This window comes from Papio anubis, chromosome 2 (genome assembly GCF_008728515.1).
Source record: "Papio anubis isolate 15944 chromosome 2, Panubis1.0, whole genome shotgun sequence".
Classification (NCBI taxonomy): Eukaryota; Metazoa; Chordata; class Mammalia; order Primates; family Cercopithecidae; genus Papio; species Papio anubis.
This window is the reverse complement of record NC_044977.1, coordinates 26,607,181-26,626,024: the sequence shown is the minus strand read 5'-3', so window position 1 is coordinate 26,626,024 and position 18,844 is coordinate 26,607,181. Positions and strand designations below refer to the sequence as shown.

The following is an 18,844-nucleotide window of genomic DNA, read 5'->3' as shown; positions in this document are numbered from 1 at the left end:
GTTTCTATTTCTCCACACTCTCTCCAGCATCTGTTGTTTCCCGTTATAATAATCACCATTCTAAAAGGCCTGAGATGGTATCTCATTGTGGTTTTGATTTGACTTTCTCTAATGACCAGCGATGATGAGGTTTTTTTTTTTTTTTCATATGTTTGTGGCTGTATAAATGTCTTATTTTGAGAAGCATCTGTTCATATCCTTCACCCACTTTTTGATGGGGTTGTTTTTTTTCTTGCAAATTTAAGTTCCTTGTAGATTCTGAATATTAGACCTTTGTCAGACAGGTAGATTGCAAAAACTTTCTTCCATTCTGTAGGTTGCCTGTTCATTCTGATAACACTTACTTTTGCTGTGCAGAAGCTCTTTGATTTAATTAGATCCTGTTTGTCAATTTTGGCTTTTGTTGCAATTGCTTTTGGTGTTTTAGTCATGAAGTCTTTACCCATGCCTATGTCCTAAATGGTAGTGCCTAGGTTTTCTTCTAAGGTTTTTGTGGTTTTAGGTTTTACATTTAAGTCTTTAATCCATCTTGAGCTAATTTTTGTATAAGGTGTAAGGAAGGGATCCAGTTTCAGTTTTCCCAACACCATTTATTAAATAGGGAAACCCTTCCCCATTGCTTGTTTTTGCCAGGTTTGTCAAAGATCAGATGGCTGTAGATGTGTGGTGTTATTTCTGAGGTCTCTGTTCTATTCCATTGGTCTATGTATCTGTTTTGGTACCAGTACCATGCTGTTTTGGTTACTGTAGGCTTGTAGTACAGTTTGAAGTCAGGTAGCGTGATGCCTCCAACTTTGTTGTTTTTGCTTAGGATTCTCCTGGCTATACAGGCTGTTTTATGGTTCCACGTGAAATTTAAGGTAGTTTATTTCTAATTCTGCAAAGAAAGTCAATGGTCGTTAGATGGGAATAGCATTGAATCTATAAACTACTTTGGGTAGTGTAGCCATTTTCATGATACTGATTCTTCCTATCCATGAGCACAACATTTTTTTCCACTCATTTGTGTCCTCTCTTATTTCCTTGAGCAGTGGTTTGTAGTTCTCTGTGAAAAGGTCTTTCACGTTTCTTGCAAATTGTATTCCTAGGTGTTTTATTCTCTTTGTAGCAATTGTGAATGGGAGTTCACTCACGATTTGACTCTCTTCTTGTGTACTGTTGATTTATAGGAAAGCTTGTGATATTCGCACATTGATTTTATATCCTGAGACTTTGCTGAAGTTGATCAGCTTAAGGAGTTTTTGTGCTGAGAAGATAAGGTTTTCTAAATATACAATCCTGTCATCTGCAAACAAAGACAATTTGAATTCCTCTCTTCCTATTTGAATACACTTTATTTCTTTCTCTTGTCTGATTGCCCTGGCCAGAAATTCCAATACTATGTTGAACAGGAGTGGTGAGAGAGGGCATCCTTGTCTTGTGCCAGTTTTCAAAGGGAATGCTTCCAGCTTTTGCCCATTTAGGATGATATTGGCTATGGATTTGTCATAAATAGCTCTTATTATTTGGAGATATGTTCCATCAATACCTAGTTTATTAAGCGTTTTTAGCATGAAGGGATGCTGAATTTTATCAAAGGCCTTTTCTGCATCTATTGAGATAATCATATGGTTTTTGTCATTGGTTCTGTTTACGTGATGGATTACGTTTATTGATTTGTGTATGTTGAACCAGCCTTGCATCCCGTGGATGAAGCCAGCTTGATCGTGGTGGATAAGCTTTTTGATGTGCTGCTGGATTCTGTTTACCAGTATTTTATTGAAGATTTTTGCATCAATGTTCATCAGGGATATTGGCCTGAAATTTTCTTTTTTTGTTGTGTCTCTGCCAGGTTTTAGTATCAGGATGTTGCTGGTCTCATACAATGAGTTAGGGAGGCATCCCTCTTTTTCTGTTGTTTGGAACAGTTTTAGAAGGAATGGTACCAGGTCTTCTTTGTACCGCTGGTAGAATTTGGCTGTGAATCTGTCTGGTCCTGGGTGCTTTTTGGTTGGTAGGCTATTACTTACTGCCTCAATTTCAGAACTTGTTATTGGTCTATTCAGGGATTCGACTTCTTTCTGGTTTAGTCTTAGGAGAGTGTGTATATCTAGGAATTTATCCATTTCTTCTAGAGTCTCTAGTTTATTTGCATAGAAGTGTTTGTAGTATTCTCTGATGATAGTTTGTGTTTCTGTGAAATCAGTGGTGATATCCCCTGTATCATTTTTTATTGTGTGTATTTGATCCTTCTCTCTTTTCTTCTTTATTAGTCTAGCTAGCAGTCTATCTATTTTATTAATATTTTCAAAAAAACAGCTCCTAGATTCATTCATTTTTGAAGGATTTTTCGTGGCTGTATCTCCTTCAGTTCTACTTTGATCTTAGTTATTTCTTGTCTTCTGCTAGCTTTTGAATTTGTTTGCCCTTGCTTCTCCAGTTCTTTTAATTGTGATGTTAGAGTGTCAATTTGAGATCTTTCCAGATTTCTGGTGTGGGCATTTAGTGCTATAAATTTCCCTCTTAATACTGCTTTAGTTGTGTCCCAGAAATTCAGGTACGTTGTCTCTTTCTTCTCATTAGTTTCAAAGCACTTCTTTATTTCTGCCTTAATTTCGTTATTTACCCAGTAGTCATTCAGGAGCAGGTTGTTCAACTTCCATGTGGTTGTGTTGTTTTGAGTGAGTTTCTTAATTCTGAGTTGTTCTCTAGCTGCCCTGAACATTTTTTCCTTTGTTTCAACCTTGGAGAATCTGTTGATTATTTGTTTTGGGGTTGCTCTTCTTGGGGAATATCTTAGTGGCATTCTCTGTATTTCTTGAATTTGAATGTTGGCCTATCTTGCTAGGTTGGGGAAGTTCTCCTGGATAATATCCTGAAGTGTGTTTTCCAACTTGGTTCCATTCTCCCTGTCACTTTCAGGTACACCAATCAATCGTAGGTTTGGTCTTTTCACATAGTCCCGTATTTCTTGGAAGCTTTGTTCCTTCATTTTCATTATTTTTTTCTCTAATCTTGTCTTCACACCTTAGTTCAGTAAGTTGATCTTTAATCTCTGATATCCTTTCTTCTGCTTGATCGATTTGGCTATTGATACTTGTGTATGCTTTACAAAGTTCTCCTGCTGTGCTTTTCAGTGCCATCAGGTCATTTATGTTTCTCTCTAAACTGGTTATTCTAGTTAGCAGTTCCTGTAACCTTTTAACAAGTTTCTTAGCTTCCTTGCAATGGGTGAGAACATGCTCCTTTTGCTCAGAGGAGTCTGTTATTCCTCACCTTTTGAAGCTTACTTTTGCCACTTCATCAGTCTCATTCTCTGTCCTGTTTTGTGCCCTTGCTGAAGAGGAGTTGCGATCCTTTGGAGGAGAAGAGGCATTCTGGTTTTTGAAATTTTCAGCACTTTTTTTCTGGTTTTCCCTCATCTTTATGGATTTATTTACCTTTGATCTTTGAGGCTGATGATCTTTGGATGGGATTTTTGTGTGGGGATATTTTATGCTGACGGTATTGCTTTCTCTTTGTTATTCTTCTAACAGTCAGGTCCCTTTTCTGCAGGTCTGCTGCAGTTTGCTGGAGGTCCACTCCAGATCCTTTTCACCTGGGCATCACCAGTGGAGGCTGTAGAATAGCAAAGATTTCTGCCTGCACCTTCCTCTGGAAGCTTCATCCCAGAGGGCCACCAGCCTGATTCCAGCTGGACCTCTCCTGTATGAAGCGTCTGTTGACCCCTGTTGGGAGGTCTGTCCCCATCAAGAGGCACAGGGATCAGGGACCCACTTCAGGAGGCAGTCTGTCCCTTAGCAGAGCTGGTGCACTGTGCTGGGAGAATCCCTCTTGTCAAGATCAGCTGCTCTCTCAGAAGGTACTTTTGCAATGTGGAGCCAGGTACTGCTGAAGGGAACGTCCTACTCTCCTACAGAAAGTGTGTAATAGGGTGTCTATTTTTGCTATTTATATTTCCAAGCAACAGTATCCAGTTCCATTTCTCAGCTTCAGGAATGTCCTGGAGTCTTAGCTCTGAATTTCTAATACCAGCAGGTCACAGAGCGAAGGAGGCTGAGGCTATGGCAGAATCACCTAGACCTCCTGGAGCAGAGGACACAGGGCCGTGAAACCCTAACCCCAAGCTCCTTTTTTGTGTTTTGTTTTGTTTTTGTTTTTGTTTTTTGAGACAGAGTTTCACTCTTGTTGCCCTGGCTGGAGTACAATGGCATGACCTCTGCTCACTGCAACCTCCATCTTCCGGGTTCAAGCGATTCTCCTGCCTCAGCCTCCCAGGTGGCTGGGATTACAGGTGTCCACCACCACACCTGGCTAATTTTTGTATTTTTAGTAGAGACAGGGTTCCACCATGTTGGCCAGGCTGATCTCGAAATCCTGACCTCAGGTGATCCACCCACCTCAGCCTCCTAAATTGATGGGATTACAAGTGTGAGCCACTGTGCCTGGCTGCTCCTTTTTCTTTATGAGTGTCTTGAATGTACTTGACACTGTTCTTCTACAAACATTTTAGAATCAGCTTATCAAATATTACAGCAAATCCTATGGTGATTTTGCTTGGGAATGCACTGACTCTTCACATCAATTAGGAAAGAGCTGACATTAAGAGTATCTCTTTATTCACAGATATGTAAGATTTTTATTAGTTTATCATTTGGAATATCTTTTAATGCTTGCATAATTTTCTCCATATAAGTTTTGAAATGTTTTTTAGGTATCTTCCTAGCATTCTTACAATATTTGTTGCTGTCACAAATGTCACTTATACAAGACTTTTTTCCTAATTGTTGTTTGATGAGATATAAATACACAAATAATTTTTGCATATTAATCTTATAACCAACCACCTAGCTTTACTTTAATCAATTTCTACAAATTTTAGTTAGATTATTTTGTGTTTTCTCCATTATATCATCTGTGAATAATATGTTTTGTCTCTTCCCTTCACATCCTTAGTTTCCCATTATTTTTCTAGTCTGATGCTGCTAGTTAGACATTCTAACTGAATGTTAATTTGAAACTATTGATTCTTTGCTAAATTTCTGTCTTTGAAAGTGATGCTTCCAATATTTCATCATTAATGATAACATTTGCTGTAGGCTTTTGGCAGATATCGTTTATCAGATTAAGTTCATTTCCCTTCTCATTTTGCTAAGAACTTTTCTCCCAAATCAGTGTCTGTTTTTTATCAAATTGTTTTGACAGGTTTTAAAATTTAAAGAGTTTTAATTCTGAATCAGTGTCTATTTTTTCTCAAATAAGTTTTTCTCTCAAGATGATCATATGCTTTTCCTTCCATTTTCTGTAATTTTATTTGTAAGAAATCATTTGTGAATTTCTGGCATAATGATAAATTGCTCTTAGTAGATCGTGTAGTTTATAAATTTTTAAATTTGGATTGGCAATATTTTATTTAAAACTTTTGTTTGTATATTTATGAATGAGAGAGACTGGCCTGTCATTTTCCTTTTTTTTTTTTTTTTTTTTTTTTTAATTTGCTTTTTTTTTTTTTTTTTTTTTTTTTTTTTTTTTTTAAACTCTCCTTATCATATCTTTGTATCAAGGTTATACTGGTCTCATTGAATGATTTGGGCAATATCCTCCCCCTCTAATTTTCCATTATCTGAAAGACTTTATATTAGATTGAAGATATAATATCATCAAAAGTATATTAGAGCTTGCATGTTAAATAACTTGGGCCTGGAATTTTTCTTTATTTCAGCAATGATCAATTTTTATAATAATTTGAGGACTATTCAGACTTTCTACCTCTTGATTAAAAGTTTGTAGTTCTATTTTTTATAAATTTCTCATAATTTCCTAAGTTCATACATTTATTGGCAAGCCTCTCTTCTATTCCCTCATTTCTCTTTTTCTAGGACTCTACTCAGAGCGGTACTTTGGATTGAACATTTTCATTCAATCCTACATGTATATATCTCCATTTTCATATTTCTATTCCCCTGGCTCTCTGCTCTTGTTTTGTGGGTAATATTTCAGATATACCTTTACTGTTACCTCTTTGACTATGTTTTTTCTGCTATTTAACCTCTTTAATTAATGTTTGCTTCATTTCAGCCATTATATTTTCAATATCTAGAAGTTCCATTTGGTTGCTTTTCTAGAATTCCCTGCTTATTTATGAAAGTCTCTTGTGGCTTGGTCTATCAGAGAATTCAGTTTTTATGTTTTCTACATTGGCTATTCTACATTTTGCGTCTGACAATTTGATTATCTTAAGGTTTTTATGGGCTAAATCTTTTTTTTTTTTTTCTCTTTTTTCTGCTGCCTCATTCATGATATCTTGTCTCTTTATTTGCTTGATAGTATTTAGAAACTTATGATTGACTTTGGTCTGGGAATAGTGTGGCCTTACATTGGGAATGCTTTTCTTCAGCTTTTGTTTCTGTTAAGGGTCTCTGGCGTATCATAGATCTAGTTGGACCTTTTAGGGTATCATAGCTTAAGATAGGCATTTCAGCTTCAGCTTCCTTACTTCGTTGTCGGCCAAAAGTTTAATGTATAATTGCAGTAGTATGAAGGGCACCTGCTCGTATTAAAGCCACCTGTTTGAGGAGCAATCGCATTTCTCTCACTTGCTTACCTCTCACAGCACGCACTTTCAACTACTACTCAAGTCCTTTTGAGGGAGGGATAACAGATTTCCCCTGCTTCCTGGAGCCGAGCATGCTCTGGAAAACATGTTATTCATCATTTAGTTATGTTTTTGTAGGAGACCTTCTCAGAGAATTCAGTCTCCAGCATTGCCAGATGTAGTTACTCTTGCATGATGTTTGCACTAGTGTGGAATTCCTTCAGCTATTTGAAGATGTTATACCAGTATTTTCTAGCATTTATTTATTTTTGCTAAAAAGTTTACTGCCAAGGCAATTACTATTCTTTGGTAAGTAGATGGCTTTACTTTATGGTAACTTTTCAAATTTGTATTTTACCATGTCATTTCTAAGGTGAACTTTAAAAACTCCAGCCTTGGAATTGGATATCCTTTTGATTTTACGTCTCCTCTCTCCATTTTGAAAAAAAATAAAAATCAGTCATTATCTCTCCTGTCATTACTTCTCTTCTCTTTTTTGGCAGGGAAAAGAAGTGGTGGAGAAAGTCCTATTCAGTCTATCTTGTAAATTTTCAACTATTTCCCGGCTCTGTAAACTGTCTTCTTCTCTTTCTTCCTTCATCCCTCTCTTTCTCCCTTCCTTTCCTTCTTCTTTTTTTCTTTCTTCCTTTCCTTTTATTCTTTCTAAATATTTTAACCTCTGCCTTCTGTTTGACTGAATACTTTTTTTTTCTAAAAATATGCCACTTTTTATTGTAAACTGACAATTTATAATTGTGTAAATTTATGGGTTACAAAGTTATGTCATAATCTATGGATATAATGTCAAATAATTAATTAAATCAAGTTAGTTAACATACCCATCACTTTAAATACTTAACATTTTCATGTTAAGAACATTTGAAGTTTACTCTCATAGCAATTTTGAAATGTGTGACACTTTTTTATTAACCATATTCACCACACTGTGCAACAGAACTCAGAAAAAGGTATAAGACATATTCTTCCTAGGATTTTGTACACTTTGATCATTATTTAATTTTTTTTTTTTTTTTTTTTTTGAGAAAGAGTTTTGCTCCTGTTGCCCAGGCTAGAGTGCAGTGTTGTGATCTTGGCTCACTGTAACCTCTGCCTCCCAGGTTCAAGTGATTCTCCTGCCTCAGCCTCCCAAGTAGCTGGGATTACAGGCACATACCACCATGCCTGGCTAATTTTTGTATTTTTAGTAGAGATGGGGTTTCATCATATTGGTCAGGCTGGTCTCGAGCTCCTGACCTCAGGTGATCCGCCTGCCTTGGCCTCCCAAAGTGCTGGGATTACAGATGTGAGCCACTGAGCCCGGCCTAAAATTTTTAAGTGAGACAAAGTATCAATTTCAAAACAGCACAAGAAAGTGAGCATATTTAACCATACTCAGCTCATAATAGAGCAAATGGGTAAATGGAAGCTACATATCACACTACGGAATGTTTAATGAACTGGAAACAACAGAAAGTTGGTCAAAGAAAGGCAGAGAAACTTTGTCTTATAAGAGTTAGAACCTAGGGGCTCCATAGTCACCTGACATCTATTCAGAGTTTTATCTAGATTAGAAATGTACATGTTAGGAACTCCAGGATTCTTTTGGATTCTTTTTTAAGGTCCTTGTCAACCAAGGACACAATGTAGCACTTGTGAGTTACTCTCTGTGCTAAGTTGTCATCTGCATAGGTTTTTTTGTGTGTCCCCGGTAATCATTCAAATATTAGATCCTTAACAATCCTTAGAGCTACCTGAAACTTCTGCCCTAATTCCCCAATTTCAGCCATTACACAGTTATACAAGGGATAGACGTGTATACAGACAGTCCAACATTGACTACACTAAGTCCAGTTTGATTTTAATGGAAAAGTTGATAAAGCTGGTATCAAACAGGATGTGGTAAGGTGGACCCAGCGTGTATTGTATTGGAAAAATAACCAGGAAGGGTGTTGAGGAACTTTTCTTTTCTTTAGCATGCTGGGATACTATTTTTCTTTCTTTTTAGTTTTCAGTCTATCCTATTCTTTAAGCCTCTGATCTCTGAGACTGAGCATTCACTTCATGGTCACATACTTCCTGTTTAATTTTGCTTTTCCATGTTCATGCCACACTCTTGTGTCTCCTATTATTATCTTTAAACTGAATTATTCCTTTATTCAACAGTACTATATATGGCTTATTAAATTTTAATTTCAATGATCATATTCTTAATTTCCAAAAATGTTGATTGGTTTATTTTTATATCTACCTGTTCACATTTTGTAATATCTGTTTTTGGTTTGGTTTGGTTGGCTGATTTGCCTATTTGTAATGTTAGTTATCTTCATGTATTTTGAAGTTTAATTTTGCATCCTTTTCAATGACACATTGTGGTTTTTCCTCTCTCCGTTCTTAACTTTATTGGCTAATAGTTTTGCATTATCTACTGGATCCCCTTGCATAAAGAGATCTGTTCTTCTTTGATATAATTACCTCTGGAAATATCTCATTACACATCATTTAACTTCCTTTCATAGGTTATCTAAGTGTTGCAATATTATATAGACATAACGACAATATGATTGTCAGACAGAAGTTCATTCCCATCACATTTCCAATAGCAGAGGGACTGAGAAAGCGTCTAGATTTTGTTTTCTCTCTAAAAACAAAATATCACTTTAAATATGAAAGAAGAATTAGATCAACACCATACAATTCTTTTTCAACCTTACTCCATACAAGAGGCATAAAATACTCGGTACACAGGTTTTCACTTATTCATCTTGTGATGATGGCAGATTTCTACTAAACTTTGTAGTATCTGAGCCAAGATACAGCTGCAGAATTTTCCACAAGGAGCTCTTACCAAGTGAGAAGGGATGATATTGCAGAAAATCTATCTGTGATTTTAGCTCTGAACTCATCACTTTCACCTTTTTCTAATATGCCAAATTTACTTATTTTATTTTTTGAGACAGAACCCAAGCGGGAGTGCACTGGCACAATCTCGGCTTACTGCAACCTCTGCCTCCTGAGCTCAAGCAATCCTCCTGCCTGAGTCTCCCATGTAGCTGAGCCTATAGGATGTGCCACCATGCCTGCCTAACTTTGTATTTTTAGTAGCGATGGGGTTTCACCATGTTGGCCAGGCTTGCCTCAAACTTCTGACCTCAGGTAACCTGAACTCCTTGGCCTCCCAAACTGCTGGGGTTACAGGCGTGAGCCACTGTGCCCGGCCCATGCTGCATTTACTTATTGCTAATATGCACCAGTAAATAAATGTATCCATAGATCCAGGGAAGTGTTAATGTCTCATATGACTTAATTTTAGATGTGTCCTTTTTCTTAAACAGACTAGGATATAGAATAAGTAATTTTACAGAATAAATTATATTTGAGCGGCAATAATTATTAACTGGGAGAAAAGGATACGGACAAGAAATGGGTTGGCAGAATAACAGTTTAGCATAAAAGCACTTGAGAGAACATTTCAAACTGTATTCTCTAGGTTGTGAATATGTGTGTAGGGAGTGGGTTTGATGAGAAAACAACTTCATGATAAAATAAAATCTAGATTTAATGAAGCTAATAATACATTTTTTTTTCTGAAAAGAATTCTGAAGGGAAGGAAATGGTAAGTGTTATTTCCCAAAGGTCATTACCCATGGAACTCTTTTCTTTCTTAGGAATTTTATTAGCTTCTCTATAGAAGTAGGACTGATAAGCCTCACTATATTGTACTAGCCAGTATCCTTTCTGACTGCAGACAATCACTTTATTAGTTTCTGCCTGTGCCATACCACTTGTTAAGTATTTTGAAAAATCACCTTGTATAGGATGAATTTTAGAAAATTCCATTTGAGAGTTGATGTCATTGATGAGTCACAGGTGAAATAGGATTGGGAATATTCATCATATTTGTTTATTTTTCTTGGTTTCAGATTATTTATATTATGCAAAATAAATTTCAATTTGTATATTAATTACTATGTGACCAATTACTAAAGTACCAATGTAGGCATTATGATGCAAAAACACATTTATTAAAAACACAAGTAATTCATGTCTAATGGAAAAATATTGAAAAGCACTAGTAAGCAAAAATTTAAAAAAACAAAATTAAGAACTCAATTTTGGAACTTCCCCCCTATTCTCCCTGCCAAGTACAGCTAAAACCCCTGAACATTATGTGTAAAACACAGAAGAAGGCTCTGAAAGGCAGAAAGAGGAAAATAGACCAGCTAAGAACCTTGAGACCAAGAAATGACACACTGGAGAGTTCCTTGGGTTTCCTTTTGCCTCATATATCCCAGACTTGGAGCTGAAGAAGCCAGCAACCTGAAACAGCCAGGGCAGAGATGTAACCAATGAAGATTCAAAAGGATAACTTACTCTTTTTAACTACTCAAAACACTGCAATTTCACAAATTGTTTTTGAAAAGATTCCTTCTCTTTTAAAAGTCATCAATAAATCCTCTATTGCTTAAGTCAACTCATATAGAGTATTAGTTTCCTACTACTGTTGCAAATTACCACAAAATATGTAGCCTAAAACAACACAAATATGTCTTAACATCCTGGAGGTCAGAGGTCTGAAATGAATTGACAAAGCCACATTTCTTCTCTCTAGGGGAGAATCCATTTCTTGGTCTTTTCCAGCTTCTAGAAGTCATCTGAGATTTTTGGCTCATCTCTTTTTCTCTCCCAGTCTCTTTCATACACCACCCCTCTGTTTTTATTACCATATCCCTTTCTCTGACTCTAACTCTCCTGCTTCTGTCTCATAAGGATACTTGTGATGACATTGGGATTGCCCAGGTAATAATCTAGTTAAATCTCCCATTTTAGGGTCCTTCACTTAATCATCTCTGCAAACTCCCTTTTGTCATATCATGTATCATATTCACAGTTCCTGGGGTTTAGAATGTGAATCTCATTTGAGAGCCATTACTTTACCTATCAAATATGGTATCTGCTTTCCTTGGATTCTATAATACTATATTGCTACATTTTATGTTTCTTAAATGTCTGGCTATTTCTTCTCAAATTGCCTTTCAGGTTTTACTCTCTGCTCTTTCCTTAATTATCGGGGCTTCTCGGGTTTTATTCTTAGTAATTGGGATCAATCCCAAATTAAATACTAGAAATTTCCATTGCATTTCTTTTTTTTTTTTTTTTTTTTTCTTCTTTTATTTACAACTTTTATTTTTTCCCAAGTAGTCTCTTTTTGTTGTAGGGTACATGTGCATAACGCAGGTTTGTTACATATGTATGGTTTCTGTGCTTGTTGGTGTGCTGCACCCATCAACTCAGCTATTTACATCAGGTATAACTCCCAATGCAATCCCTCCTCCCTCCCTCCCCATGATAGGCCCCCCGTGTGTGTGATGTTCCCTTCCTGAGTCCAAGTGATTCATTGTTCAGTTCCCACCTATGAGTGAGGGAGAATACGCGTGTGTTTGGTTTTCTGTTCTGCATAGTTTTGCTAAGAATGATGGTTTCCAGCTGCATCTGATAAACTCCTACAAAGGATCTAAACTGCCCCTTTTATGGCTGCATAGTATTCCATGGTGTATATGTGCCACATTTTCTTAATCCAATCTGTCACTGATGGATACTTGGGCTGATTCCAAGTCTTTTGCTATTAGAATAGTGCTGCAATAAATATACGTGTGTGCCGTGTCTTTATAGCAGCATAATTTATAATCCTTTTGGGTATATCCTGTAGTAATGGGATGGCTGGGTCATATGGTACATCTAGTTCTAGATCCTTTGAGGAATCAGCCATACTGTTTTCCATAATGGTTGAACTAGGCTTTACAATCCCACCAACAGTGTAAAAGTGTTCCTATTTCCACATCCTCTCCAGCACCTGTTGTTTCCTGACTTTTTAATGATCGCCATTCTAACTGGTGTGTGAGATGGTATCTCATTGTGGTTTTGATTTGCATTTCTTGATGGCCACAGTGATGATGAGCATTTTTTCATATGTCTGTTGGCTATGAATGTCTTCTTTGAGAAATGTCTATTCATATCCTTTGCCCACTTTTGATGGGGTTGTTTGTTTTTTCTTGTAAATTTGTTTTGAGTTCTTGTAGGTTCTGGATATTAGCCTTTGTCAGATGAGTAGATTGCAAAAATTTTCCCATTCTGTAGGTTGCCTGTTCACTCTGATGGTAGTTTCTTTGCTGTGCAGAAGCTCTTTAGTTTAATTAGATCCCATTTGTCAATTTTTAGCTTTTTGCTGCCGCTGTTTTGGTGTTTTAGACATGAAGTCTTTGCCCATGCCTATGTCCTGAATGGTACTACCTAGGTTTTCTCTAGGATTTTATGGTATTAGGTCTAACATTTAAGTTCTAATCCATCTTGAATTAATTTTCGTATATGAGTAAGGGAAAGGATCCAGTTTCAGCTTACTTATGGCTAGCCAATTTTCCCAGCACCATTTATTAAATAGGGAATCCTTTTCCCCATTTCTTGTTTTTCTCAGGTTTGTCAAAGATCAGGGATGGCTGTAGATGTGTGGTATTATTTCTGAGGACTCTGTTCTGTTCCACTGGTCTATATCTCTGTTTCTTTGGTACTCAGTACCATGCTGTTTTGCTACTGTAGCCTTGTAGTATAGTTTGAAGTCAGGTATGGATGCCTCCAGCTTTGTTCTTTTGACTTAGGATTGTCTTGGAGATGCGGGCTTTTTGTTCCATATGAACTTTTAAAGCAGTTTTCCAATTCTGTGAAGAAACTCATTGGTAGCTTGATGGGGATGCATTGAATCTATAAATCACCTTGGGCAGTATGGCCATTTTCACATATTGATTCTTCCTATCCATGAGCATGGTATGTTCTCCATTTGTTTGTGTCCCTCTTTTATTTCCACTGAGCAGTGGCTGGTAGTGCTCCCTCTTGAAGAGGTCCTTTACATCCCTTTGTAAGTTTTGGATTCCTAGGTGTTTTATTCCCTCTTTTGAAGCAATTGTGAATGGAAGTTCATTCATGATTTGGCTCTGTGTTTGTCTGTTATTGTATAAGAATGCTTGTGATTTTGCACATTAATTTTGTTTCCTGAGACTTTGCTGAAGTTGCTTATCAGCTTAAGGAGATTTTTGGCTGAGACAATGGGGTTTTCTTAAATATATACAATCATGTCATCTGCAATCAGGGACAATTTGACTTCTTCTTTCCTAACTGAATAATTCTGATTTCTTTGCCTAATTGCCCTCTAGCCAGAACTTCCAACACTATGTTGAATAGGGAGTGGTGGAGAGAGGGCATTCCTGTCTTGTTAGCTTTCAGCGGGAATTTTTCCAGTTTTGCCCATTCAGTATGACATTGGCTGTGGGTTTGCCATAAATAGCTCTTTTATTATTTTGAGGTAATCGCCCATCACCGTAATTTATTGAGCCGCTTTTAGCATGAAGGGCTGTTGAATTTTGTCAAAAGTCTTTTCTGCATCTATTGAGATAATCATGTGGTTCTTGTCTTTGGTTCTGTTTATATGCTGGATTTTCATGTTTATTGATTTGGCGTATCGTTGAACCAGCCTTGCATCCCAGGGATGAAGCCCACTTTGATCATGGTGGATAAGCTTTTGATGTGTTGTTGAACTGGGTTTGCCAGTATTTTATTGAGGATTTTTACCGATGTTCATCAGGGATATTGGTCTAAAATTCTTTTTTTTGTTGTGTGTCTCTGCCAGGCTTTGGTATCAGGGATGATGTTGGCCCTATAAATGAGTTAGAGGATTCCTCTTTTCTATTGATTGGAATAGTTTCAGAAGGAATGGTACCAACTCCTCCTTATACCTCTCTGGTAGGAATTCAGCTGTGAATCCATCTAGTCCTGACTTTTTGGTTGGTAGGCTATTAATTATTGCCTCAATTTCAGAGCCTACTATTGGTCTATTCAGGGATTCAACTTCTTCCTGGTTTAGTCTTGGAAGAGGTAAGTGTCCTGTGAAATTATCCATTTCTTTTAGGTTTTCCAGTTTATTTTGCATAGAGGTGTTTATAATTCTGATGGTAGTTTGTATTTCTGTGGGGTCGGTGGTGATATCCCTTTATCATTTTGAATTATGGGCTGATTTGATTCTTATCTCTTTTCTTCTTTTTATTAGTCTTGTTAGTGGTCTGTCAATTTTGTTGATCTTTTTTCAAAACCAACTCCTGGATTCATTGATTTTGAGGGTTTTTTAGTTCTATCTCCTTCAGTTCTGCTCTGATCTTAGTTATATTTCTGCCTTCTGCTAGCTGAAATGTGGTTTTACTCTTGCTTCTCTAGTTCTTTTTAATCATGTATGTTAGAGTGTCAATTTTGATCTTTCCTGCTTCTCTTGTGGGCATTTAGTGCTATAAATTTCCCTCTACACACTGCTTTTAAATGTCCCAGATTCTGGTATGTTGTATCTTTTGTTCCATTGGTTCTTAAAGAACATCTTTATTTCCCCTTGCCTTCATTTCATATAAAACCCAGTAGTCATTCAGGAGCAGGTTGTTCAGTTTCCGCTGTAGTTGAGCGGTTTTGATTTCGGAGTTTCTTAGTCCTGAGTTCAGTTTGATTGCACTGTGGTCTGAGAGACAGTTTGTTATAATTTCTGGTTCTGTACACATTTGCTGAGGAGAGTGCTTTACTCCAATTATATGGTCAATTTTGGAGGCAATGATGTGGGTGCTGAGTAAAGAATGTATATTCTGTTGATTTGGGGTGGAGAGTTCTATAGATGTTCATTAGGTCTGCTTGCTGCAGATGAGTTCAATTCCTGGATATCCTGTTAACTTTCTGTCTTGTTGATCTGTCTAATGTTGACAGTGGAGTAGTTGGAAGTCTCCCATTATTGTATGGGAGTCTAAGTCTCTGTAAGTCTCTAAGGACTTGCTTTTATGAATCTGGGTGCTCCTGTATTGGGTGCATATATATTTAGGAAGATAGTTAGCTCTTCCTGCTGAATTGATCCCTGACCATTATGTAATGGCCTTCTTTGTCTCTCTTTGATCTTTGATGGTTTAAAAGTCTGTTTTATCAGAGACTAGGATTGCAACCCTGCTTTTTTGTTCTCCATTTGCTTGGTAAATCTTCCTCCATCCCTTTTATTTTGTTTCCATGTATGTCTCTGCATGTGAGAGGTCTCCTGAATACAGCAGACTGATGGGTCTTGACTCTTTATCCAGTTTGCCAGTCTGTGTCTTTTCATTGGAGCATTTAGTCCATTTACATTTAAGGTTAAGATTGTTATGTGTGAACTTGACCTGCCATTATGATATTAACTGGTTATTTTGCCTCATTGGATGCAGTTTCTTCTAGCCTGATGGTTCTTACATTTTGGCATATGTTTTTGCAATGGCTGGTACCTCGGTTGATCCTCTTTCCATGTTGAGTGCTTCCTTCAGGGTCCTCTTTGTAAGGCAGGTATTTAGTGGTGATAAAATCTCTACATTTGCTTATCTGTAAAGGATTTTATTTCTCCTTCACTATGAAACTTAGTTTAGCTGGATATGAAATTCTTGGGTTTAAAATTCCTTTTCTTTAAGAATGCTGGAATATTGGCCCCTACTCTCTTCTGGCTTGTAGAGTTTCTGCCGAGAGATCTGCTGTGAGTCTGATGGGCTTCCTTGTGGGTGTAACCCGACCTTTCTCTGGCTGCCCTTAAGATTTTTCCCTTCATTTCAACTTTGTGAATCTGGCAATTATGTGTCTTGAGTTGCTCTTCTCGAGGAGTATCTTTGTGGCGCTTCTTGTATTTCCTGATTTGAATGTTGGCCTGCCCTACTAGCTTGGGGAAGTTCTCCTGGATGATATCCTGAAGAGTGTTTTCCCAACTTGGTTCCATTTTCCCTCACTTTCAGGCACCCTAATCAGACGTAGATTTGGTTTTTACATAATCCCATACTTCTTGCAGGCTTCGAGCCCATTTTTCTTCTTTTTTCTGCTCTCTTTCTCGGGCTTCATTTCCCATTCATTTGATCCTCAATCGCTGGATACTCTTTTCTTCCAGTTGATCGGTCGTGGTTACTGAAGGTTGCATTGCTCAATGTGATTTCTCGTGGTCATGGTTTTCATCTCTTTCATTTCGCTTATGACCTTCTGCATTAATTAATGGCCAATTTTCCAGCCTTTTTTCAAGATTTTATTTCTTTGGCGCTTGCACGAATTCCTCCTTTAGCTCTGAGAAATTTGATGGACTGAAGCCTTCTTCTCTGCCTCCGCTAAAGTCATTCTCCGGCCCAGCTTTGATCCATTGTTGGCGATGAGCTGCGCCCTTTGCTGAGATGCGCTCTATTTTGAATTTCCAGCTTCAAGTCTCTGTTTTTTCCCCCATCTTTGTGGTTTTATCTGCTTCTGGTCTTTGATGATGGTGTTGTACTGATGGGGTTTCTGGTGTAGGTGTCCTCCTGTTTGATAGTTTTCCTTCTAACAGTCAGGGACCTCAGCTGCAGGTCTGCTTTTGAGATTGCTTGAGGTCCACTCAGACCCTGTTTGCTCTGGGTATCAGCAGCAGCAGAGGCTGCAGAAGATAGAATATTTCTGAACAGCGAGTGTACCTGTCTGATTCTTTTGCTTTTGGAAGCTTCCTCTCAGGGTGTACTCCACCCCTGTGAGGTGTGGGTGTCAGACTGTTCCCTAGTGGGGGATGTTCCCAGTTAGGCTACTCAGGGGTCAGGGACCCACTTGAGCAGGCAGTCTGTCCGCTCTCAGATCTCAACCCTGCGGTTGGGAGATCCACCTGCCTCTTCAAAGCTGTCAGACAGAGTCGCTGGCGCCTGCAGAGGCTCTCTGCTGCTTTGTTGTTGCTGCTTGTTGTTGTTGTTGTTGTGTAGCTGTGCCCTGGTCCCCAGAGGTGGAGTCTACAGACAGGCAGGCTTTGAGCTGCTGTGAGCTCCACCCAATTGGGAGCTCCCAGCAGCTTTGTTTACCCACTTAAGCCTCAGCAATGGCGGGCCTCTCCCCAGCCCTCGCTGCTGCCTTGCCGGGTAGATCACAGACTGCTGCTAGGCAATGAGGTGAGGCCCGTGGGCGTGGGACCCTCCCACAGGTGTGTGGGATACATCTCCTGGTGTGCCTGCTCTGCTTAAAGCCGCACATTGGGGTGAGTTACCCATTTTCCAGGTGTTGTGTGGGTCCCAGTTCCTGGCTAGAAAAGGGATTCCTTCCCCCTTGCGCCCCAGGTGAGGGCATGCCTCAGCCTGCTTCAGCCTCGGCTGGTCGGGCTGCAAATAGCTGACCAGCACCATCGCCCGCACTCCCAGTGAGATGAACCCAGTACCTCAGTTGAAATGCAGAAATCACCGGGTCTTCTGTGTCGCTGGCTGGGAGTTGGAGACTGGAGCTGTTCCTATTCGGCCATCTGTCTCCAGCCCCCTTCCATTGTATTTCTTATCCTGTGCAATCAAGATAATTCCTAAGTGGATTATAAAAATCTCTACTATATTTCTGACTCTGCTATTGAATTTTTACACAAATAATCCATAGACATCTCACATATAACATGTCTCAGACTGAAATCATGTTTGCACCTTCAAAGGTGCACCATTTTACCCATTCATTTAATGTCATTTCCATGCACCCTTTGCCAAGTCATAGTCATCTTTATTTCCTCCATCTCCTTTCCTTCCCCAAATCATTATGGATCTGAAAAGCACATTAAATTTAATTTCTTTATAAATCTTTCTCCATATGCACCAACACTCCTCAATCTAGGTCAGTTTTTTCTTTTCTCTATATTTTGGCAACAGACTTCTAAATGGTCTTAAATCCAGGATGACTCCCTTCAAACTCATTCTCCATATTGAAGCTGGACTAGCAGTGAAACAAGCAGCTATAGCCCTCTTTGTAAACCACAAATCTAATCATGCCACATTCCTATCTAAAATCATCCAGTGACCCTTAATTGATGTTAGGATAAAAATAAAACCCATTTTTTACAAAATGGTATGAAAGCTCCATGTCTTATTCTGTTTTCTGCTGTTATAACAGAAGTAACACAGACTAGACAATTTATATATTTAAAAAAAGAGATTGATTTAGCTCATAGTTCTAGAAGTTGGCAAACTGAAGATTGAGGGGCTGCATCTGGTAAAGGTCTTCTTGCTGTGTCATAACGTGGTAGAAGGTATCACTTGGCAAGAAAACATGTATGTGAGACAGAAAATGGGGGTCAAACTTACCCTTTTACGGGGAGACTACTCTCCATACAATAGCATAATTCATTCATGAAGGCAGGCTCCTTATGCCTTAATCACTTCTTTAAAAATCCTACTTTTTAATACTGTCACAATGGCAATTAAATTTCTACATGAG

General features: G+C 38.1%; 1 pseudogene; it reads right to left on the bottom strand.

Moving 5' to 3' along the window:
* Positions 1-8,087: 8,087 nt before the first annotated feature.
* LOC101011842 lies at positions 8,088-8,646 on the bottom strand (annotated as a pseudogene).
* Positions 8,647-18,844: the final 10,198 nt, after the last annotated feature.